General features: G+C 39.8%; 1 protein-coding gene across 3 annotated transcripts in view; it reads right to left on the bottom strand.

The window, feature by feature from the left end:
* atxn1a (ataxin 1a) overlaps positions 1-25,858 on the bottom strand; it is a 111,225-nt gene that overhangs the window by 72,342 nt on the left and 13,025 nt on the right. For 2 of the 3 annotated variants that reach the window (XM_017454485.3, XM_017454486.3), the window contains exon 2: positions 9,347-9,529. The gene's annotated coding sequence lies outside the window, so the exon portion shown is untranslated. Of the gene's footprint in view, positions 1-9,346; positions 9,530-15,997; positions 16,295-25,858 lie in introns of those variants that run through there. The other variant, XM_053675343.1, reaches the window with a different exon arrangement.

The raw sequence follows: 25,858 nt of genomic DNA, 5'->3' as shown, positions 1-25,858 counted from the left end.
AATATGAAACCTACCACTGTACTCCCGGAAACACTGGATAAAACCCAGAGGTAGAAATGTCAGCATTGTTGTCTTGTTGTGGTAATTCTTGCTCAGCTCAACCTCAGCTATATTGCACTAGTTCATAATTGTGCTCAACTAGAGAATGTGTTCAGGACTGTTTTTTGAAATCCTGCTCCCACAGTTGTTGGTTTGGGTTTGCATGGCTGCTTCTGGAACAGACTCACTAATCTTTATTGATGATGTAACTCACGATGGTAGCAGCAGAATGAATTCAAAAAGTTTACAGAAACATTCTGCCAATTTACAGAGAAATGCATCCAATCTAATTGGGAGGAACTTCATCATGCCACAAGACAATGACCCAAAACACACTGCCAGCACAACAGAGGACTTCAGCAGGGCAAAAAGTGGAAGGTTTTACACTGGCCAAGTAAACCACCAGACCTTAACCAAATTGAGTAGCATTTCACCTCCTGAAGAGGAGACTGAAGGTATAAACCCCACTGAAACAAACAACGATTAAAAGAAGCTGCAGTACAAGCCTGGAAAAGCATCACTAAAGAACAAAGCAACAGTTTGGTGATGACAGTGGGTCGCTGGTTTGATACAGTTATTGCGACCAAGGGATATGCAACCAAATATTAAGTGTTATTTACTTTAAGACTATCTGTTCCAATACTTTTGCTCACCTAAAAATTGGGCGGTCTGCCACCAAAGGTGCCATGTCTATCGTCTCATATTCATCTTTTGATCTAAAACCCAAATGTCTTCAGTGCATAGCAAAAACAATAGAATTGGCCTTGCTGTTCCAATCATTTAGGAAGGGACTGTAATTGCAATATGCTATTTCTGTTCATATGATGCAGCCATAGCAAGTCATTTATGAAGCTGGATGCACACAAATTTATTTGGAAATTTTTAGCATTTACACAACAAATGTGGTATTCATGAAAACAGTTAGGAAAAGCGATTGTATCCTGTGAGAGTTCGTGAGTTTGCATAAATTTGCTTATAAGGACACTCACTTTTGTTAACCTTGACTGATTGGCTTCAAATATCATAACTGCCAAGGAGTTACACCAATTTTACATATCAGGTATGCTGTCAATTTTAAATAGCTCATTTATTTCAAATGCGCACACAAATTAAATAAAAAATTGTGTATTTCATTTTTTTTCTTCATTTTTTCATATTTCATATTAATACATTGAAAGAAAGCAATCCAAAAAAAATGGTGGTGTAACAAAAGTAATGGTGCCCTATAAAAGGAGTGAGAGTGTACATATGGTATGCACTGCAATGGCTGAGCTGCATTGTTGGAAGATTTAGTGCACGGTACATTAAGTAGGCGAAAGTTCACTGATTGGTCTTCATTTTGTCGTGAGTTCAAATCTCAGCACTACCAAGAAGCCACTGTTGGGCCCTTGAGCAAGGCCCTTAACCCTCAACTGCTCAGTCGTGTTAATGTGATAAATGTAATTAAATTTGTACAAGTTCATAGCCAAATGTCATAAATGTAAATGTAAATTTAGTCATTTTTGGTCTGTGAGCTATGAATTTCTCAGGTTCTCTGGCAGTGTTTAAACAATTTCTTTCCAGTTTTCCTTTTAAATACGGGTCACTTATTTGCTGTTGCCTAGTAATATCTAGTCAGGCAGTTTAGGTAGCTACATTCATAATCTCTAATCAGAAGCCTGGTCTAAAGTAATGGCCCATTGCCTCCTCCAATGTTGATAACTGTATCTAGTTAAGACACAAGTGAGAGTGTAAGAGCCCTTGCGGATTCATAGAGGCATACAATCAGCACCAGAAGAGCCACAATAATTACATTCTCTTCAGCATAACCCTTCTGTATCTCCTCAGCAGTGGAGACAGACTACAAAGAAAGGGAAAAATATTAGATGAAGAAAAGATGAATGGAAAAGGAGACACATTATATGCTAGGTCAAAGTTCATTACAGTGGAGAAAGAGAGTAGGATGTCTCAATGAGAGGCATCAATATAAAACTCAGGTCTTCTGCTAAGGTCAAGGCTCCTGCCTGTATGTTCTGCATATTCATGGATATAAATAGTCCTGTGAGGATGAGAACTGATCATATCTTGAGCAGCACCACATAATAATGTGACAGTTCAGGTATTATTAAAGACAGCACTGACAAAAATGGTAGTGCTGATTTTTATCATTTTTTTCAAATGATCACATGCTACTTTTAAGCATTGATAACAAAAATTGTGGTTTATGCACACAATTATAGGTCAGCTGTGATAAGATAATTATTCTTTCATTTATTCATCTTCAGTAACAGCTTCATCCTGGTTGTTCCTCCAAATTACCTCCAAATTGAGTTTATGGAATATGCTTGTGTTTACATTGCCATGTGCATTTCTTTTGGTTTCAGTCTTGTCTCCACCGCTGAACGGTCATTTGTGTGTTACCCGATTGTGCCCACGTGTTGTGTGTTATGCATTTACTCAGCTTGTCTACGGCTTTTTGTTGTCTCATTGTGAAGTCTTATCATGCCGCTGTGGCCTTGTTTCCCAGTGCCCTGTTTCCCAGTTCAGTGACTTCCGGGTTTTAACGCTTGTTTGTTTTCCTGTTTTCTGGATTATCCTAGTTTAATATTGTCTGCCTATGTTTTGACCTAAACTGTGGACTCTAACTAAGATTTTCTGATTTGCCCTAATAAAAAAAGGTTAACAAACTTGTCACCTGCCTTCAGTCACCACACATTACACTGCTGAAAGTCGTGGTGGATCCCAGGAACACTAGGCACGGGGTAGGAATACAACCTGGATGGGATGCCATTTCATCACAGGGCACCATGCACACACACACACATTCACACATTTATTCATACCTAGCCAATACACAGACATTCATGAAACCTCAGAGGAAACCCACACGGTCACATGGGAGAACATGCGAAACTCCGCACAGACATTAACCCAATAACCTGAGCTCAGGATTGAATCAGGACTTGGGAGATGTGAGAGGGCAAAGCTAACCACTGCATCACCGTGCCACGCCTTCGAGCTCATAATGAACTTTTTTATAACACTATCATATAGCATATGCATCAAATGAGCACCTTCTTCAGTGCTGGATCCACATGCATCAAGCTTGGTGATTATGAAACTGAATTACTGTACTGTATAGGTTTGTTTTCATAAAGATAAAACACTCATAAGCTAATTTTCCCAAGGGCACATTGTGGAGTTTCCCACCACTTACACACCCCGATATAATGCTGCAGCTGCAGATAGGGGATTATATAAGTGGGAGATATTAAAGATCATCACTCAGTGTTGTATGTTTCATCACTAATGGCTAATGGAGAGACAGCTTGCAATGTCTAGGCGTTCCTAAAATCTACTCCTGACCTTCTGTGAGCTTCCACAGATATGAGAGTGGACTGCTAACTGGGTTGTACTGACTATCATTGCAGTGAGGCAGAAGCCGTGCACAAAGGAGCTCTTTCATAGAGCAACTGGAAACGAGTCAATCGATTGAAATCCTGAGTGTACAGATATTCAGTAAACTACACTCTGCACGTATCTGCCCAACTTTCTGCCTTTTAATAAAAATCGCACTCCAAACAGTTATCACTAAACTGAGACATTTCCTAGGTCGGTACTCTGGATAAGATTGCTTTCAAATTCAATTTACACACAAAATGCTTTTCAACAATCTGTGCTTGAAGCAACAGCAAAGGAAAGCAATTTCAAACTAGTCAAAACAGGATGAAGAGACACGAGCGCACCTGAATGACACGGCACATGCATACAGAACTGATGCTGTTCATCAACAAGTATTTTAATGAATTGAGGGACACTCACTCCTTTACTAAAGATGTGAACAGCCCCTTTGTGAGGAGAGAACCTTCTTGCTCAGCACTCTGCAAGGCTTTAGTAATTACACACCAAATGAATAAATTCATAAGCCCTGGCGCAGGTAATTAGCTCATTGTTTAACGATTAGAGGCAGACGGAGAAAGGAAGAAGAGAGATAGAAAGAGTAGGAGAGAGAGATGTAAAAAAAAAAAAAAAAAAAAAAAAAAAAAATGATCATAAGTATGGAAAACAGAATGAATATGCCGGGACTGAGAAATGGAAAAAGTGTTGAGGTGAAAGCCTGTGATTAAAATATCTTTCAAAGGCAGTGCTATATTAGTTTTAGAAAGGCTGTGTATTTGGGTGAGTGGTTTCTTTGGGAATGGGGGAATAACAGGACAAACTTAGTCACTAGGGTCATTAGGATCACTAGCCATGTCTAAGCACCCGGTCAGTTTTGCTTTAAAGCTTACTGTAAGCTGTGACCTGAGGGACAATCCTAAAAGAAAACACATCCAGTACACAGACTTGTTTCCTAAATAATGTTGAGAGTCCAGATGTTTTGGTCTTTTTCTATTGTCTCTATACTTTTAACTGGTCTGTAAGAACTTAACAGCTGGCTGTTAGCTAGCTGATACATTAGCTTTCCTCAGTTGCCTAGCAACACTGTTATTACGGGGTAATTTTCATTATATGAAGTCTTCTCTTAATAATTTACAAAGACTTCTGAGGGAAATGCTGATATTCCTCATGATTTTGTCTTGTTTCCACTTTCCATAAAATATAGCCTCAGCCATTACCTAGCTTGTACTCAGTGTCCATATTTCTCAACTGATTAGCAAAGTTGTTAAAACAATGTCATTTTAGTTGTCCAGATTTTTTCTGAATAATTTACTGTCTCTTCTGAGGGAAATGTTTATTTTAATGATTGTTTTGTCTTGTTTTCACTGTATCTATGCCTTTACATGGTTAATGGGGGAAAAACATAACCACAAGATGCTAGCTAGCTAGCTAATCAGCCTCAGCCTTAACTACCTTGTACTCCGTGTCCATATTTCTCAACTGATTAGCAAAGTTGTTATAACAGTGTCATTTTAGTTGTGCAGATTCTCTACTGAGGGAAATGTTTACGTTCCTGTTTGTTTTGTCTTGTTTTTATGGTATTTACTGCCTTTACATGGTTAGTGGGGGGAAAACACAATCACAATATTCTAGCTAGCTAACTAGCCTTAACTAGCTTATGCTTGGTATGTATAACTTCCCAAGCAAAAGTCTTCTAAAAAAAACTTTAACATTCTGAATGGTGAAAGTACTTATTTTACCTTTCCATGTCAAAGGAACAAATTCAATTTGAACCTACAACAGCAACAATAGTTATAGTAGTAATATACACAGAACACCCAGAAAATCTGACAGACTGAATGTTTTAAGAAATAATCGATTCTTTCCTAAACAATGAATGTTTAGGACGGAAAACATTCAAGAACTGTGAGATTTATAATGAACCAAACAATCTACTAACCTAAAACTGTCATTGTTCTTATCCTTACATCTAACATCACAGATGTTACATCACAGTATAAGTGTTGCCATTTTGAGGACCAAATAGGAGATTGACTGTGTCAATGTTATTGTGTCTGTGCTTCATTAAGAAGATTCATTTTCATTTATACTGATAATCAACTGCCTTAGTACACTTAACTATGTAAAATACATCTTCAACAAGCATCAGTGAAGTGGTCCTCCCTGTCATACTGCCTCCTTGCTATGTTAACTAACTAGGTATGTTATGGGGCTACTAGGAATTTTATCTCAGTTGTAAGCATCACTAACAAAGTTACTAATATCAAGTTACATTCCCTATCATTTTTCTCGTCTGATAAAACACCCTGGGATTTTACTCAGCCAGACATAAATGCTTTGATACATACTACACTCTACAGTTTTCTGTTAGCTAAAATGGAATCAGCAGTTCAGAGTAAAGTAGACAAGGATCAGTTATTGTCTTGTGAAGCAGGATAAGTAATTTTAGCCATCCTTCATCTCTCAGTTACATTCTTGTTGCACAATGAAGCTAGAATCTCGGCCCCTAATATGGCAATCACAATACAAAAGTCACGTAACTTCAACTGTGATCCTCAATCTGTAAACACCTGGGCATGCGTGATTAGTTAAATACTGGAAGAAAAAAAAAAACAGGAGGTTCCCTCCTTAAAATAGCATGGGCAATGTGAGTTATTCTGTGCAGAGCATTCCAGAGCATGAACACTTTTCCTGGCAGTGATCGCTGCTGGAGACAAATAAAACATAAGATAAGACACAGGGGGTGGGTGAGAGGGGAAAAATGAGGCTGAACTGATTTCCATTCAGCTTGAGTGAAGAGAAAGAGAGAGAGAGAAAAATCTGAGAAAGTGATGTCGGGGGTGGGGTGGGGGGGTTGGTGTCTTAGGGAAAAGGAGAGAAGGAGAGAAGGAGAGAGAGAAAGCAGGAGAGATCACTGACAGAAGTTAAAGTAGCACTATCACTCTGACAGATTGATCTACACACTGCTGCCCACGACCACAGCTGCATCCACAACCAGTATACAACGTAGTCCCCGTGCAATACACAGACACACAGAGACACACACACACGCACTCAGCATTTCACATTCAGAACGTCCACCCACACACAGCCGAGCCCAGATTGGACAACTTTTCCCTCTAGAGCCTTTTTCACACACACACTTTTATCTTTTATTATTCAGGAAGGGGTTATGTGTTTGCCTCGAACCTTGGGGTTGGGGCTTCGAATCCCGCCTCCACCCCATGTGTGCTGAGTTTACATGTTCTCCCTGTGCTTCAGGGTTTTCCTCTAGGTACTCCGATTTCCTCCCTCAGTCCAAAGACATGCGTTGTAGGCTGACTGGCATTTCCAAATTGTCGGTAGCATGTGAATGGATGTGTGAGTGTGCATGTGATTGTGTCCTGTGATGGGTTGGCATGCTGTCCAGGGTGTCTCCTGCCTTGTGCCCCAAGTCCCCTGGGATAGACTCCAGGCTCCCTGTGACCCTGTGTAGGATAAGCGGCTTGGATGGATAGATGGATGGAATGGATGGGTTACGTGTGAACGAAAGTCAGGTGAAGAGTGAAATCCCAAAAAGACTGAAGCATTGAAATCTCAGTGTGAACAGAAGCCAGTACATTACTAAAAGTTACTGGGAGTTTGACGTATTGATTCATCCCAATAAAGTTTGAAGGTGGTCACAGACCTGAGACATGTCTTTGGCCATATATGGAAATGAGGGCATGTCAATGCATCTGTATATAAAATGGAGAGCAACTCTAGGACTTTAAGACCATAGATAATAATATGGACATGTCTTTAAGTCCTTACCTAGAAAGTCATTGGAAATAATATATACTCATGTTACATGAGAATACACTGTATAATATTTCAGAAATACTCTTATTCAAAAACATTTGAAATACCAATTTTTAGGCAGCTGATTTAAAACATTAGCCATCACTGGAAGAACATCTAAAAAGAAACCCAGTAGAAATGTCTGGAAAATGGAGCGGTTCAGAAATCAGCATTCTTTGTCAGATGAATGGTAAGTCTGAGATGCGCTACGTAAGAATGATTTAGCAGCAGACAATGACAAAAGTAGCATAAGTAAAGAGATGGCAGAGGGAGGACGGTGGTGAAAACCTAACATCCACCAAATCCATTGTGTATGGGACTTTAAACTTGAAAAGTTACATACTCTGTCACGGGACTTTCATGGCTAGTGTTAATGTGTGCATGCTGGTAAAATGTGAAATTGGGGACATTAAATACAGATGTACAGCCTGTTTAACTGGTCACTGGAATCATGAAACCAATCATTAAAAAAGAAACTAGCCTGTAAATAATGTCAACTTGGACTCATATCACATTTTTAATAAAAACATGTTCTGTGAATTGGTCAGAAATAAAATATTCTGGCAAACATTTGAATAGTTAGATCGTGTTTAAAAAATAAATCTGTACTGAGGGGAACCATTAATACTTTTTTACAGTTAAAGGGATCCCTGTCTGCAAAACATGTTAATAGCTCCTGTAATACAGACTCACTGATTTTCACACGTAGAAAAGTGAACGCGTCACCCAGTCACTGATTGCGAGTGCGCTAAGAAAACATGGGTATAGAAGAGTGAGAAGGACACGCTGTGAAAGAGGGGAGTGGGGTGAAAAAGGTGATAGAGAGAAACAGGACAGATGATGAAGAGAGGGCATTAAAGCACATGAAGAGAGTGTGAGAATAAAGAGCAGGTGGACGAGGTGAAAAGACGGGGCAGTTTCAGCCCTCAGAAAGCAAGAGGGAATGAGAAGGAGATGGAGGATGAAAGGAAAAATAACTACACTAAACATTTCGGCACAGAAGATAGAAGGGACTGACCTCTCGCCACCAGGCTTAACACACAACTACTAGTGAGGGAGGAGCCAAAACAACACGATACACAGCCACGGAGTCAGTCAGGCTCGCTCCATCCATCAACACAGCATTTCACGGCTGACTGAACTGCTACAGACCAGATGACAAAAGTCTTCTTCTAGCAAATAGTGACAAACTGAGAGCAATGAGGACAGTGTTGTACACATCCTTCAGGCCTGACTTTACCGGATGTAGCACTGATTCAGCTTTGTTGAATCATCTGAGTTCTAATAGTAATTTTGCCGTAAAAATGAGTAATCAATAACAAGGTATTTAATGTAGTATACAGCGTAACAGTTTAATAACAGTTTTAAAAAATTGTGACATGAGGCAGCTGGGATGTAATGTTTCCCTTACTCTTAATACAACTGCAGGTTGTACAATGAAGATGATAATATAGACTATAATTATTTATTTATTTTATTAAATAAAGTTCACAGCATAGAGAAAGTGGAGCTGAGGGATTTGAGTGTGAGTGCATCTATACACGCAACTGACAAAAAAATAGAGACGATGGTATTCATAATTTCCCAGTTACCTCCAGCAGCAGTATATAATATAATACTTAACTGCTGTCATAGCCAACAGAATGGCATACAGAATTCACACAGCAGGCGTTATAGTCTCTCGTAGTGCAAACTATTTCTCTATTTGTGGTAAAATTAAGGTATTGGTGCCGTTGCCTTCGCTCACTGCCACTATTACTCATTCTCATAGACCTATAGTACCTGTACTCATTGGTACTTTCAAGCAACAATCCAATGCCATGGATTCGTATTTGAATGTAAAATAAGCTACAGATCTTTCAGAGACCTTGCATATTTCGAGTAGTATTTTTGCAACTGATTAAAGGATTACATAAGCAATACTCAAATCTGCTACACATTATAGGCTCATAAAAGGCACGGTGCTACAAAACACAACAGAACTCACATAAAATTAATGACCATAATAGTCCTTTATAAAAGGAGCTTATTATTAGACACCCTGGAGGACAAGCTTCCAGGACCAAATACAACTATGATAGCATCTCAGAGAAAAACTCTGCTGTCATACCCAAACAGAGGAGACGAGTAGGCTGTGTCCAGGTACCACGTAGCTGTTTAAGGGAAGCTCAGTGTCCAGCTGTTAGCAGGTCTGTATAAATCTCTCGTGCTGGATTGTGAGGGGACTGTCTGCAAGTGCCACTCTGTCTGTCCACATCTGTGTCTGCCTGGATCCAGCTGTTCTCACCATTCCCTGCCAAACAGAGAAAAGCAACACGTTAACTTTAGGAAATTCTTCCTGTGCGCACAGAGAATGCATGAACATGTACATGGGGCAGTGATCATAGCTAGGGATTTTCCATTTTAAAGGTGAATGTAAACGGTGTATTGTGATCATGTACAATGTGACGGAGGTCTTCCAGGTTTACTGAACACGATAAGTCTCAATGAACCATATTCTACAGACTATGTACCTTTTAATGTTTTAGCCTGACATTTTGGACTCAATGGAAAGGATTAATCACTGCGTGGAACCTCACGACATTGTATGTTGCCATACCAACCCATATTGGAACAAGCTTTAAAGGTGCTATTTAAGAGTTCTAGACATGCTATAATCATATCATTTCAAAGAAAATAATACAGTGGGGAGGTTTGCATATCTCTTGTACTGCTCTTTTTTTTCCATCTCTAGTTGTTTTTTTTTTCTTCTTTCTATTCAGTTTCTTTCATTTTTTCCCTCTCTGTCTTAGGAGTGGCTTTAATAGTCCATAAAAATGTAACTATATATAAATAAGTCCTTACTGTCCTCTGATGAAGGAAGGTGTTGGTACCTTTCAATCAATCAATCAATCAATCAATCAATCAATCAATCAATCAGAAAAATTGTGATTTGTAATATTGCAATGTAGTGGATCTTCATTTCTTTCTTGAATGAGGTCTCATTACATTTTTCTGGCCCAGAAATTAGCCTCATCCACACAGATGGTCCCTTTATACTAAGAAGACCACTTACGAGGCATATACAGTTTTAACAGAGGGTGCTTGTAGATTAAGGGAGGCAGGCCAGACAGCTTGAAGTTGTTGTCATTTCAAATTTCAGTTCATCTTGTGGCCAGCAGAGGGCTTTAAAAATTATAAAGTGCTCCTTTAAAACCATAAACCTTTTTGCTCACTTGTTGCATCAGCCATTTAGCAAACATTTCGCCTCTTTAAACCAGGCTGTGACCGCTCTTGTACATTATCTTGTTGAACGTACTATCTGCCCCATCTTAAAGGTCATGGAGTATGTCAGTTTTGGGATGACGTGTCAGTGCTTAGCCACCAAACCCTGCTTCTTGAGCGCTACTTTCCTGTAGAGTTGAATTGCTGCGCTAATCTCATACACCCGATTAACACCAGTTAACCTCCAATGACGTGAACATTAAGAGTCAAACTCTACAGCATCTCAAGGAAGCAGCTAGGACAAAGGCGAACATAAATCTGTTATTAATTCACTAAGCAGAGGAATACCTCTTCACTGTAGGTGTGAAAATGACTCATTTCCATACGATGACCATTTAATCTCACTCCACCCATCCGCAAGCATTCCTAAACTGCGCAGAGGAAAGGCTTGTTAACCAGAATCTCAGCGAGGGCCACTCGAGTCTCTGATGCACACTGGGGGACAGCAGAGTGCTCGCAAAACAAATGCCGCCTGCTATTTATAGATGCCTGTCGGCATGGCAACCACGCTTTGTTTGTTTGAGTCACAAACTATTTCTACTCTTTGCCTGAAAACCTGGGCGGTTTCACTTCTTTCATGGCTGGTGCTTCCCCTTCTCGGCAGCCATCACGACTGACGCTGCATATTATTCATATCTTTCTAAAGGCACACTGTATTACCTGCGAGCGTGCTTGCACGTTCCTTTGCTCGTTGTTTTGAAAGCGATAACGTCAAACATGTTCTGAGAAAACCACAGTTATTATATTATTGTACCATTATTAGTACTGAAACTGTCTGTCGTGGTGCTGGAGGGAGGACGTGCAGGATTTGAGCAGCCGCAGTTGCCAGGAGCAAACTGATCATTATTCAATATGAGTTGTAAGGGCAGGGAAAACAATAAAGTGTGCATTACGACGGTTTCTGGGGTGGTGCATACCTGCACCACTGTTTGCTACCTGATCTTAATTCCCTATAATAATTACAAGCTAATAGAGGAGCAAAGAGTAAAAACAGAGAAACCCAGAGCATACCTCTGAGGGAAAAAACTGGGCACAAACCCCATCACCTGTGTACTATTTATACATCATCTCTTATTCACTATTATACCATATTCATAGGTGTTACTCAGGAGTGTCTTACAGGAAGGGCACAATATAACACTCGGGAATGGTACATTTGGACATCCATTCACTGTGATGTAGCTTACTGTATGTACTGTTCGGTAGTATTTATTGGGTTGTACTTAATGTACTGGGTCTGCATGCACAGCATCTAACTATTGTTATGTATTTTGTTGTCTATTTACACTGTAACATTCCCTAATTTAAAGTACATGCTCTCTGTTGATTATCTTGTCACTTTCTATAACACACTGCACAAAGGCTATTGAGAACTCGTTTGTTTTACTGTATACTTGTACATGGCTAGAGCCACAATCCAGTGCTGTGAAAAAGAACAAACAAAGGCAATCTGAGTAAACATACAATACAGTTTTTAAATGATAATGTTATTTAGTGAAGCAAAAAAGTTATGCAATACCAACTGGGCCTGTGTGAAAATGTATTTGCCCCCATAGTTACTAATTCCCCAAATCTATGAAACTGCATTCATAATGGGGTTCAGTTGGACTAGACACAACCAGACCTGATTACTGCAAACCCTATTCAATCAAATCAACACTGGTTGGTTAAAAGGTCTTACCCAGTAACACACTATGCTAAAATTAAAAGAAATTCCAGAAATGATGAGGAAGAAGGTGATCGAAATACATCAGTCTGGGAAGTCTGAGGCGAAAACCACTGCTAACCCAGAAGAACATTAAGGCTCATCTGAATTTTGCCACAACACAACTTGATGATCCTCAAACATTTTGGGAGAATGTTCTGTGGATTGATGAATCATAAGTGGAACTGAGTGGAAGACAGTCAAACACCGAATTCCACAAAAAGAACATCATACCTACAGTCAAGCATGGTGGTGGAAGTGTGATGGTGTGGGGATGCTTTACTGCTATAGGGCCTGGGCAACTTGCAATAATTAAGGGGAAACATGAATTCTTCTCTACCAGAAAATCCTAAAAGAGAATGTCTGGTCTTCAGTCGGTAAGTTGAAACTAAAGCACAACTGAATTATGCAGCAAGACAATGATCCAAAGCATAAGATTAAATCCTAGTCCTAAAAGTAAGTGAAAGACTGATCTCCAGTTATCAGAAGCGTTTGGTTGCAGTTATTGCTGCTAAGGGTTGCACAACCAGATTTTCAGTTTAAGGGGGCAACTAGATTTTCACATGGGTGATAGATGTTGGATAACTATATTTGCTTCAATAAAAAATAAAAAAATAAAAAATGTATTGTGTGTTTACTCAGGTTGCATTTGTTTTATGTTGCATTTCGTTTGAAGATCTAAAACTATTTAGTATTAGCTATACACAAAAACAGAAGAAGTCAGGACTCTTTCACAGCACTGTCAATCTCTCCACTACTACTTTTTACTAGTACTTTAAGTATCTATAGCAAATAAATAAAGAACATACAGTATACAGCAAATGCAAAGGTTAATATGCTGTCCTTCCAGGTATCATCACCTGTGTTATATTAAACATGTTAATAAATGAGGTGATGGGAGGTGAGCATTAATCAGCCTTAGTTTTAGAGTTGTAACAGTTCTGTGAAGCTAATCAATGAGCAAGTTAACCACAGTTCCACAGAATTAGTGACAAAGTTTACTTCTGCAACATTGCAGAGGGAGGGACCGGAGCCTGTGCAATAGATAAGACAAGTACTCACATGCAAAAACACAAGCACACACACACACACTAACACATTTATCCATGTTTGTGTGGACCTTCCACTGGCACCTAAATCTACACATAAATCTAACCCTAACCTTGTCAGCAATCAATAGAGAACATTATGACTTTTTTTGTATAAAAAAGCTGCAGTTTATGTCCAGATGTTCTTATCCTTGTGGGAACTTTTGTTCCACACCAAGATAGAAAAACATGTCCACACACACACACACACACACACACACACACACACACACACACACACACACACACACACACACACACACACACACACACAGAGAGCCAGTGTTTTCTCCTGAGTCAGCAGTTGTGGGTGGCAGTTTCATTTCTCACTTAACCTGACTAGAGTAATGAGAGCAGCCCAGACAGACGGTATGTACCTCCTACTTCCCCGTGGCCTCATACCCCTCTACTATTGTATTATACAGAAAAACTCCACCCATTTTACACTTTTTATGACTGTTTGACTGAACATATGAAGTCATTAATAATGCAGTATGTTTGTATGTAGCAGGATGCTGCAGTCCAGGAGGATCAGAGCACCACACAGTTCATCATTCTACCTCATTTAATACTCCTACATTAACTTGTCAAGTAATTAAGCAGGCCCTCCTGGGTGATGCCATAGCTGGGGTGCCATTGGATGTTATATTTACATATATAGTATGTGTGTAAAATAAAATAAAATAAAATAAAAACAGACATTTCAAACAGAGATAAAGTGGCCTTCACAACAACCTATATGCATGTTTCAGATAAATAACTTATGTCATTAATAATACCTCTGACAGCATTGCTGTCTACCCTAGCCCACTATAACTACTGTATACTTGACCTTGAAATATAATCATTCAGCTACTTCAAAAAATCTTATTGTTTGCGTTAACGGGTGAACCCATTCAACATCTCATGTCTGAAATCATCCTTTTTTCTATGAGTCATCCGTTATAAGTCACGCAAAATGTACATTTTAGTGCTTCACACATTTTTAAAATGCACTAATGTTTTAGCATTAACTTACATTACATGGTAAATTATATTTATTTATGTATTAGGTGTGGGCAATATAATATTGTGTTACAAATTTTGGTAAATGGTCTGCACTTATATAGCGCTTTTTTAACCTTAGCAGTTCTACAAAGCGCTTTACACTGTGTCTCAATCGCCCATTCACACACACAGACACACACCAATGGTAGCAGAGATGCCATGCAAGGTGCTAACTTGCCATAGGGAGCAACTTGGGGTTCAGCATTTTGCCAAAGGACACTTCGTTATGTGGAGTCGTGTGGGCCTGGAATCGAACCGCTAACCCTACGATTAGTGGACAACCCTCTGTTTGAACTGCTGGTCATGCTGCATCACTGGACAGCATAACACACTCGAAAGTGTTATCTACCCTCTTCCTCATACTTGAGCTCTGGGACACCCACGATTGGCTAGCGTCACTGTGACTGACAAGGGAGAGAGTATGCCACCCCTCCCTTGGTTTCCGGCTACAAATGGCCGTGGCATAATGAGGATTCAAACTGGCACACTTTTATTCGATTTTGCGAATATCATCAGTATTATTATAACACTAAATACCTTTTTCTTTTATGCTATTTTTATAGCTATTTTTTGCCCACCATTATGGGGCATGGTGGCTTAGTGGTTAGCATGCTTGCCTCGCATCTCCAGGGTTGGGGGTTTGAATCCTGCCTCTGCCCTGAACATTGCATGTTCTTTAGGGGTTTCCTTTGGGTACTCCACATATGTGTTGTAGGCTGACTGGCATTTCCAAATAGTCCATGGTGTGTGATTTGTGCCCTGCGATGGGTTGGCACCTTGTCCAGGGTGTCCCCTGAGTTGTCCCCCAAGTTCCCTGGGATAAGCTCCAGACTCCCTGTGACCTTGTGTAGGATAAGCAGTATGGAAAAAATATGGATGGTCACCATTATGAACTGAATGTTTTGTGGTTGGTTGGTTTCCACTACAATACAGATTAGGTTACAAGCCAGTTCGTCCTATACAAATCTGCTGTGTGATGTTCACATTTATATTTGCATTTAGTCATATGGCAGACGATTTGATCTAGATCAACTTACAAAAATGATAAAAAGATGATATCAAGTACTACAAAATAAAGCACTAAGAGGTTCTGTAATGATCTATAATCTAAAAGACTGGAAATTAATGCTGGTTTGTACAAGCCTGGAATGTTTTTTTTTTGCTATCTAAAAAGGACAAATTCAAAATGGAACCAAGTACACAAGCAGAAAATGTCAGCACAATGAGCTCTCAGAAATGTTGAAGACATGGGTGTGTAGTTATAAACCAAGGTGCACAGATATATTTAGTGCAAGGACGAGCGTTTTAAATCTGAGTCAGTGTAGTGACCTCTGTAGATGAGTCACATGAGACACTTCAGGTGGTCATGAACCGGTGAGGAACATTCTCACTGACATCTTTTAGCCACAAATGTTGTGCTGCTCAATGATAATTTCTCCACTGGGATACTTTAGAAAATGGATGAACCCCATTCATTTAGGAGTCACACTTTGAAACATGCTCTCAGTGTTGACTGAGTAAAACCAGAAGAATGTATCCACGGGGAAATGGGATGCTTGATATATGCATGTAATAGAACATCAGGAAATTCCAGTGAAATATTTGTACAATCTCGTTTAAACAGAATTTTAAAAACTTGAAAACTGCATAGACAAACCTTGACCCAAGTGTCTCCCTCTCTCCCAGTTGCTATGCCATCTGCCTGTCTGTTGCTAGGACAGTTTAGGGCAGTCAATGACAGCTCACAAGAGACGCAGTAGCCAAGGTAACTCTGCAGAAAGAAACTCGCTGTAAGTCACTGTAGATCCTTGTAAGGTTTTTTCTCTTGTTCCATTTCCTTTCTTCTGTCTCTGTGTTGGGGGCAACTTAACATGCAGATTTTAGGTCTATTTTTAGCCCGAGACCAGACGCCACCTCAGACTGCTAGGATTTCAGAAAGGAGAGGGTCTTCTCCCATTTCTTCACATAGACCTAAAAAGCAATTCCTCTTCTTATATCAGGGCATAGCAGCTGTATAGAAACTACTAGATACGTAGGAAGTCCGAGGAGAGTGAACTAATAGTCAAAAGGTTTTTGAAATGTATGTACTTCATTGCCCAAGAATACATTCTAGAAATCTATATCCTTGGCTACAATGTTCCTATAGACTCACCAGCCACTTTATTAGGCAAACCTGACTACCTGCTTATTCATGCAATGATCCAAATCAACCAATCGTGGCAACAACACTGCATAAAATCATACCAATACAGGTCAAAAGCTTCAGTTAATGTTCACGTCAAACATCAAAAAGGCAGAAAACATGATCTCAGTGACTTTGACAATGGCGTGGTTGTCGGTTCCAGATGATCTGGGTTGAGTTTCTCAGAAACTGTCGATCTTCTGGGATTTTCACACACAACAGTCTCTAGAGTTTACACATAACGGTGTGAAAAACAAAAACACATCCAGTTCTGGCAGTTCTGTGGGTAGAAATGCCTCGCTGATAAGACTGTGGAGAATGTCCAGATCAGTTCAAGCTGACAGGAAAGCTACTGTTTGGTAACTCATAAAACCACTCTTTACAACCATGATGAGAAGAAAAGCATCTCAGAATGCACAACATCAAACCTTGAGACTTATGTTCTACAAAAGCAGAGGGCCACACTGGTTCTACCCGGGCATAGAACAGGAATCACAACTGGACAGTTGAAGATTGGAAAAACATCAGCTGGTCTGATGAATCTTGCTTTCTGCTGTGACATGGAGTCAGAATTTGGTGTCAACAACATGAATCCATCCTGCCTTCTGTCAACAGTTCAGCATTTCTAGAATTACTATTGTGTTCCAAATAAAGTGGCTCATGAATGCAGTTAAAAAACTATAACCATGCATTCATGCTAGCAAGTGACATGAGACTGTGCATTTTCCATGTAAGTGCACAAAATGGATTTGTTATGCCAGGAGCAGCAGCAAGTCAGAGCTGAGTCAGAGCAGCAAGCAACGTCTTCTCAACTTTTCTGCAATTTAGGCTGAATGCAGTAAAGCCACAATTCCAACCAATCATACAGCACAGGCTGTTACCCTTACTCTCACAGTAAGGCAATATTTTCACAACTTTAGTTCCTACATATGTTAAGTCCCCATTCAACCATATTTGGCACTCAAATAAGGAAGAAAAGCCACAAGTTGAAGTATACGGAGTAAGCAGGAATTCAATTAAACAAAATAAAATTTTATTTGTATAGCGCTTTTTACAATGGGCATTGTCTCAAAGCAGCTTTACAGAAATATATAAACACGGGATACAGATTTTAAATGTGTGAATTTATCCCAATTGAGCAAGCTGGTGGTGACGGTGGCGAGGAAAAACTCCCTAAGATGATATGAGGAAGAACCCTTGAGAGGAACCAGACTCAGAAGGGAACCCATCCTCATCTGGGTAACAACGGATAGTGCGAAAGTAAAGGAAAGTTCATTATGGTTTTATATGAAGTCTGTTTGTTGAACTAGTCCACAGGAAAGGAACTTATTTCGATTTCTGAGGTAGAAGAGCAGCTGATGTGAGCACATTTCTAATACTGATTTATACATGTGGTTAGATGGTGTCATCTACTTCCAATAAAGTCCTGCTGAACTTAAAAGCAGTCAAGAAAAAACAAGTAGAACTCAATGTCAACAGCATTGATGAGGATGCTCTCTGCTGCCAACAAGCCTAGTCTCCTTAATATCCTAATATCGTCAGGGCTCTTTGCATAGTTTATAGTTCCAGCTTCATAAACTGCTTCTACTGTTAAATGTTAAAGAGTGTTAAATGGAATGAAAGAGTGCAGATAGCTTTCAATAATGTATCTTCAGTAACCATTTTAGCCTGGTCATGGTCATAGTGGATCTGAAGCCTATCCTGGGAACACTGGACATGAGGTGGGAATACACCCTGGATGAGACACCGGTCCATCACAGGGCAACATGCGTACACACATTCACGTGCTCCTTTACACTTAGAAGCAAATTAGAATAGTCAATCCACCTACTGGCATGTTTTGTGAGATGTACCCAGAGAAAACCCATTGAGCACTTGGGGAGGTCATGTGAAACTATATACACACAAATTACCCTGAGGTCAAGGTTAAACCAAGGACCCTGGAGCATTTAGGCAACAACACTACCCACTGTATTACCATCACCTCAGCTGAGTAAGAACAACATATGGTGTCCTCAGGGACATAAAAACACTGACTCTTTCCCAAAGTGGGTACGTGGCTAATTATAGGCTATCGGCATTTATTATGACACCAGTAGGTGAAATTCCCAAAATATGTGAAGTTTAGGAACAACAGCTACATTCCACACTTATCTGGTGTACAAGAATATAATCCTGAAGAAAGGCAACAGGAGAGAAACTTCAATATTCTATAAACACAAGAACTCCCATCAACCTACATTCTGAAGTGTGTGTGTGTATGTGTGTGCGTGTGTATTGTTCCTAATGGTTTTGTTAAATTCTCAGTACAGTGAAGTTTATCTCTCCTGCACAAAAACAGTTGTGTTTATATTACAGAATGATAGGCCATGGGATATTTACTTTTAACTCTCAGTCTCTCTCGCTCTCTCTCTCTCACACACTCTCGCTCTCACACACACGTACACACACTTTAACAGTCTTTCTCCATCTGACACACCTCGTCTTTTTCTTGGCTTGGGCTCTGTATCTCACGCCGCCTTAACTTTCTCTCAGGTTAATCCTGCAATCCCTGTCAATCTGTTTGTCTTCCCATCAAATCTGTGTTCTCTGTCAGAATCCTCATGTCTTCGTCCATCACCACCCCTCTAAGGCTACCCGCATATCTTTCCTTTTTGTGCATCTCTCTCTCTCTCTCTCTCTCTCTCTCTCTCTCTCTCTCAGTTCCGTAGTTGAGTCTTACAGCACAGGAGTTTACAGTAAAAGTGATTTATTAAAAGCATGTGAAATAATCAAATCAATCATAATTAAAGACAAACAGACAGATAGATAAATAGATCTGTAGTTGTAGCCCATTTCCTCATGGTTTGCCACGGTGTGCATTCTGAGATGCTTTTCTGCTCACCTAGGTTGTAAAGAGTGATGATCTGACTTACCATAGACTTCCTGTCATCTCAAACCACTCTGGCCATTCTTCTCTGCCCTCTCATCAGCAAGGCTTTCTGCCCACAGAACCACCACTCACTGGATGTTTTTTGGTTTTTCGCACCATTCTAGACATTGCTGTGTGTGAAAATCCCTGGAGATCAGCAGTTTCTGAAATATTCAGTCCAGCCAATTTGGCTGTGTGGATGGATGCACGGATGGATTGGTGATGGATGTGTTGGACCCACAAACAATTTTTCCAGATAGCCGAGTATAAAAAAACCTCATGTCTGGACCTTAACCAGGCTTTTGATATGTACGAGCTGAGAGCCTGTTGATTGATGGCTCAGTTTCTGTAGTTTGCAGTTACCAAGCAAGCCAAAGTCCAGGAGCTAAGAACACCAAGCCCTGACTATGTTTCATAACCATAAGCACATGCCCCATCAGCCAGCTCGAAGTCCACTGATTGTACCTATACCTGAACATCCTGCCTGCGGCACCAAACACACCTGTCAAGCGTTTTTGCTCTTCTGCAAAATGCAACCACACCATCCACACAAATCTAAACCTACTGGGTAAAACAGAACAAGAAGCAAATCCTGAAAGCAAGCTGACCAAATGAGAAAACACACTGGCAAAGTGGACGAGCAAATAGGAGTTGCATAGTCTTATGGAAACCTTAACTAATATTTATTTGTACATTTTTATGTTTATTCCAGATAATATCTCGACAGACATCACGCACTAAAACATGGTCATGTGTGATACGTGCGCTCTATTTTCTATTTCAGAAGTTCAGAATTTTGACAGTATGTACTCTGGTGTGACATTACATTCACACACACACTGGCAGCTGGAGATATGGCAAAAAAAAATATCGTCACATTACTTGATGTGTATGTACTGATAAAGTGCCAGCAAAATCAGCCACATTTAAGGCCTGTTGAAAATGGTCAAGACTTCAGGTTTTAAAAACATTTCAAAGTATAACTTATGTAAAAATATTGTAAAAATGGACAATTGGTTAAAAACCATTTCTTTTTAGGTTTTTATCTAAACACACATTAACACACATTATTTTCGGGTATCATATTTTGTTTGATGTAAAGACATTTTCTTACGTCTCAAAATTTCAACGATTAACGATTAACTGTTTCCTGAAATAGTGCTGGGTACTGGCCTGGAGCTTATCGCTGTTTGCTCAAAATGACTGCAAAATGTGCCAAGTCATTTTTCTCAGCCTTCATAGTAGAAACATGCACATCATTTCCCACACTGCTTCAGTTATATTAAAGTCAGACTTCGACATAGTGGATTCTCTTAATATCCTAACACTTATCATACATGTGAATGCTAATGGTGTTGTTTTTTCTAATAGTTTCATGATATACTGTTTTGATGAACTGTTATGAGAAGGTCTGACCAATGGGTGTGTTATTACACTAAAACAAAAATCACCCATTTGTTGAAAAAGAGAGTTCTGAGATGCAAATGATCATCCATGATATCCTCCTCGTGATAAGAATTTGTCATCCCACGTTACTGATGTACTGCAACATGGCCGTCTCACACACAGAATGAGAACAAGCATGGCGAAAGGCAGCGTCCCAACCCTAGTTGAGGAAGAACAACTAATCCCCAACAAAAGGAGCTTCCTCCTCGATATGGAAGTAGTTCAGATCCATTTCCATTTATTTTTCCTGGGGTTAAATTATCAATCCCGATAGTGTTGGTTTTGCATTTTCACTGGAATATTAATTTGCGAATAAAATTCATTTTATATTTTTTTAACCTACATAATTGGTAAAGTTTAATATTTGATGATGGTCAGGGTTAAGTTTTTTGGATCAATGTTTAAGTTTGCACAGCTGTATGCTGATGTGACTTGTGGCCAAAAAGTTGTGTTGTGTTGACTGTTACTATTTTCATATCATCATTTATATCGTTACCGCAAAAAAACTGTGATATAATTGTAAGTCTATATCGCACATTCCTCATATGTCATGATCTAGTACCTAATTTCCATACTTAAGTACATATTTTTATCTATAAGTACCGATAAAAATTAAACAGGCTGCAAGTTTAATTGTAATATGAGAAATAAAATCACAATATTATATTAGATTATGTCATATCCTATCATATCATATCATATTTTCTTGAGAATGTCATTATTAAAGAAAAAAAAAAACAGAAACAGTGGGTACAAAAATACGTTATAAATCTTTTTACAGTGAGGCAACCATTCAGCTGGTCAGCATTATAAAAGTACTAACAATACCTGTGATATTCTCAGTGTATCTTTAAATAATTTACTGTAATATTGATAAATCATCAGTTTGCCAAATTGAACACGGTGGACAGACAGAGAGACGGACAGACGGGGCTTGTCTACCATTCAGAAAGCTTTATTTAATGACATGCCCAATGCCAGCTCCCCAAACCAGCCACACAGAGCAGAGTAATCCCACACCTAAATCCACAGCAGGTATAATACTGGATTAAGGCTTTCACCGAGGCATTAGGACTACTGCAAAAAATGTGCTTTCACACTCCTGTGCCTATACCCTCTTTCTCCATCATACAACCAGACAAAAGCAATGCGCTATACAGTCTATCTAATTCATGTTAGGTATTCCATCTGACATCTGCTCGATCTTTCTTTAACTGAAAGCCATTTTCTCTTCTCTGACCTTGCCTCTTTCTCAGTTAGAATGATGCTATTTTCAGTTCCTGCATGTATGGACGGCACAAGAGTGAAAAAAGAACCCGTCTCTTTTAAAGACAATAAATGCATTCCTGAATCGGGCTCTCTATTTCTGTCACAGAAAATGGATTAAATCATGAATTTATTAAGGGAAGTAGCTAATGATTTAGGATTAAATCATTACTTGCACAGTGTACACACAAAACACACACGCACGCACGCACGCACGCACACACGCACACAGAGAGAGAGAGGAAAAGGGAAGTGACCTGCCAAAATATCACTATTAATTCAGGCACCAGACAGCACAGTGACATCTACAGATGCTAAACACATACAGCATGAAGATATTTCTTCAGGGTAGCAAGGGCTGTGCTGTGTGCGATGTGCTGCATGTGACTGCATGTCTTGTGATCTTTCATCAGGAGTAAAACTTGTTTATTAATACGTTTATTATTGCACTTCATTCTTCTGTACCTCCCTCTGTAGTGTAATCAGTGATTCAGTGGGAGTCGCAGGAAAATCGTGCTGAAATGGACAATTATAGAGTGCATGTGTCCTTGGATGTCCTATCCACCTGTGTTTGGTTGTGTGTGTGCGTGTGTTAGTGTGTGTGTGTGCGTAGTGCTGTATATGAGACATGTCAAAAGCCTTCACACGCTCCTCCCCAGAGGCCTCTATATGGCCACCCTGCTTATGTAATGAAGGTTGAGGTGACAGCAGGAACACACACACACACAAACACACACACACACACAGGCATTACACACAATGCCATTACTTAATGCACACCCAGGCTAACAATATCTGCTGAGACGTGAGGTCTGCTGGAGTTCGGCCAAAACGTCAAGGCCTAAAAACATTCTAGAGAAATCTGTGTCTCCACCGTCAGTGACAGCCACTGTGTAAACCTGCTGTGTGTGTAAAGCTGATTTTAGACTGTGTGATTTCAGCATTCTTTTAAGATTATTACTTGTCATACCGTATGACATGATCCCAAAAAGAATCTTGGCTGAGTTCTTTAACAGGTTCTACCATAACATGCGGTTATTATAATATAAAGATCCTCTAGCAGTAGACAGAACTGCAATTAAAGAAAATTACTACATCCCGGCTCGTCCAGAACACGTGGCCGCTTTTCTCTGTTTTGATGGTGATGTGATGGTGCAGAATCATTTTCACAGCCAGTAACACTGCAACAAATATCTAAGCAAGTGAACATACCTTGACTATGGGCAAGTTTACATTAATAATATTTCTTATTATTGTGAGATTAGTATGAATCAAACGTAAGATTATTCAGCCTTTATACATTTCAAGCTTTACATTTTCTTATCTATTTGCAGATAATTTTGCTTCATTGCAGAAACTAATGCTTAGAATGAGAAAACTCTTCCAACAGAACAAGCTTGAAACTATCAAAAATATCTCAAAATAGGTTTAATAATCATCAGTAAAAACGATCTTGGCACTGCAAAACATTTTTTAACTATCCCAATCTGGCAACCTTGTCGGTATCTGTGGGGTCCGCTGATGCTAGGGCAGTGTGATTCTTGCCCCAGTGGACCACTATTACTCCATGTTGCAGATCCCAGTTTTGAACACTAGGAGCAGTAACTCATAACTCAGTTTAAGCTAAATGGCTAGTCATCATGAGGGATGGGGGGGTGGGCGCTGTGGCTTAGTGGCTAGCACGTTTGCCTCACACCTCCGGGGTTGGGGGTTCAACTCCCATCTCCACACTGTGTGCATGGAGTTTGCATGTCCCTGTGCTTTGGAGCTTTCCTCCGGGTACTCCCATTTCCTCCCCCAGTCCAAAGACATGACTTGTAGACTGATTGGCATCTTAATTCTCCGTAATGTGTGTGCGATTGTGCTCTGCGATAGGGTGTCATCCCATCCAGTGTGTCCCCAACCTTGTGCCTTGACTCCCCTGCAAGTCAAGGCTCCAGGCTCCTGAGGAACCTATGTAGGATAAGGCTTACAGAAAATGGATGTGTTTCTCATAATCTAAAAAGGTGAGCAGATCAAAGCAATATCTTTTTACAGCTGTCAAATAGTGTAATTCTTTCAAATTGTTTTGTCATTAACGTTGTGAATGTGGACATTATGAAAATTAGCTGATACACTTTATATGGTGGTGTTCTGCCTGACCTGCCCTTATGAACAAGCAGCCACTGTATACAGTCAAAGCAATGTGATAAAGGAGCTTCAATAAAAAAAAAAATTAAAAAACATTCTTATTAAAACTGTAATTGCATTCTTTGTACTTATTACTACAGTGTTGATTGCATGCTGCGGATGACTTACAGAAGAGCAGCGTGTCCTCACACACTCCCTGTCAAACCATTTTGAGGATGAAAGGCTTAAAAGTGGGACAGCGGAGGATTTTTTTATTTTTTTTTAAAGAAACAATCCCGCAGTTGTAAAAAGGGAGCGGGACTCCCTCCAACCCAGAGCTCCACCTCCTTTTCAGCTCGATTCTGTTATTAAAAGCTACAGGGAGAGAAAGGTCATTTCACAGAGGGACAGACCAGGCAGGCCTGCGGAGCTGCACCGGAGCAGAGGGGTAATTGATACATAATTGAGAAAAAGATCTGAAGCCCATTAATTAACTCAGAGAGAATTGCAGTGTGCGTTTAGCAAGAGTGTCTTCACAAGCGATGCAAAAGTCAAACACCAAGCATCTGCATCTTTTTCTAAACGCCCTAGTCATTAAACAGATGATCAGTTCGTTTTAGCAGCAAGTGGAGGACCTTTTAAGAAGGAGAAGATACCAGTAAACGAGACCTTTTAAAAGGAGAAGCCATTAAGAGTAGGACCTTTTAGGAGGAGAAACCTTTTAAACCAGACCCTTACTAAAGCAGCTAATGTGATTATAGTGCTCTGTGAGAGGTGAGCAAATTTAATAATCAAAACCATTAAAATGTGTTGTGTGAGAAAAGCATTCATTATGCTTTGCGTGCATGGCAGCAATGGTATCATTTCATCATCTCTTGGAACACCAGAGGCATTAGCCAACGGCAAAAGCTGCTGGAAAATGTCCCCTTTTTTCTGAATAATTCACAGAAAAGAACGAAGGGGAAAAAAGGAGTGTAACTTGGACACAGTGCTTGTGGACAGTCAATAAAGCTAACTGCGAGGTCAGGCAACCATTTACCATGAAAAGAGCAAACATCGACCATTCAAACAAAAGAACTCTCGCGTCTAGTTCAGAATGACTAAAGCAGGAGATTAGGATGACTCCAGGTAGGAAAAAAAAACTTTTAGAAGATGAAAAAACTACCTCAAGAAGTGCATAATTTCCCTAGAAGCAGCAGGCAAGTTGAAGAAATACCAATGTTAATGGAGAGGTCATGCGCTACACTTGGCAAGCGGTTTTAAAACCCAGCGCACACTTCACAGTTCAGTGCAAATCGCTAATCCAACAGCTTTTAGAAGTAAAAGTGAGATCTGGAACATATCATTTGGTTGGGTTAAAAAAAAATAATCATTTGGAAGCTGCTGCTCTCGTTTTGTGTGAACTCTGTGATTCAGCATGGGAAAACCAAAGTGAGAATTTACTCTGTTTTTAAGGGGGGATGGGTTGGGGGGGGTGTTTCTCATAATGGTGCGAAAAGCACTTCAGGGAAATATCCCAACACTCTGCACTCGGCAGCACACTGTAACCCATTATCTATTTATCACTAACTGTCTGCAAGACGCCAAAGTTGTGCTCACACCGG

The sequence above is a fragment of the Ictalurus punctatus genome, chromosome 24 (assembly GCF_001660625.3).
Source record: "Ictalurus punctatus breed USDA103 chromosome 24, Coco_2.0, whole genome shotgun sequence".
Lineage (NCBI taxonomy): Eukaryota > Metazoa > Chordata > Actinopteri > Siluriformes > Ictaluridae > Ictalurus > Ictalurus punctatus.
The sequence above is the reverse complement of the archived record's forward strand: the minus strand, read 5'-3'. Positions and strand labels throughout refer to the sequence as shown.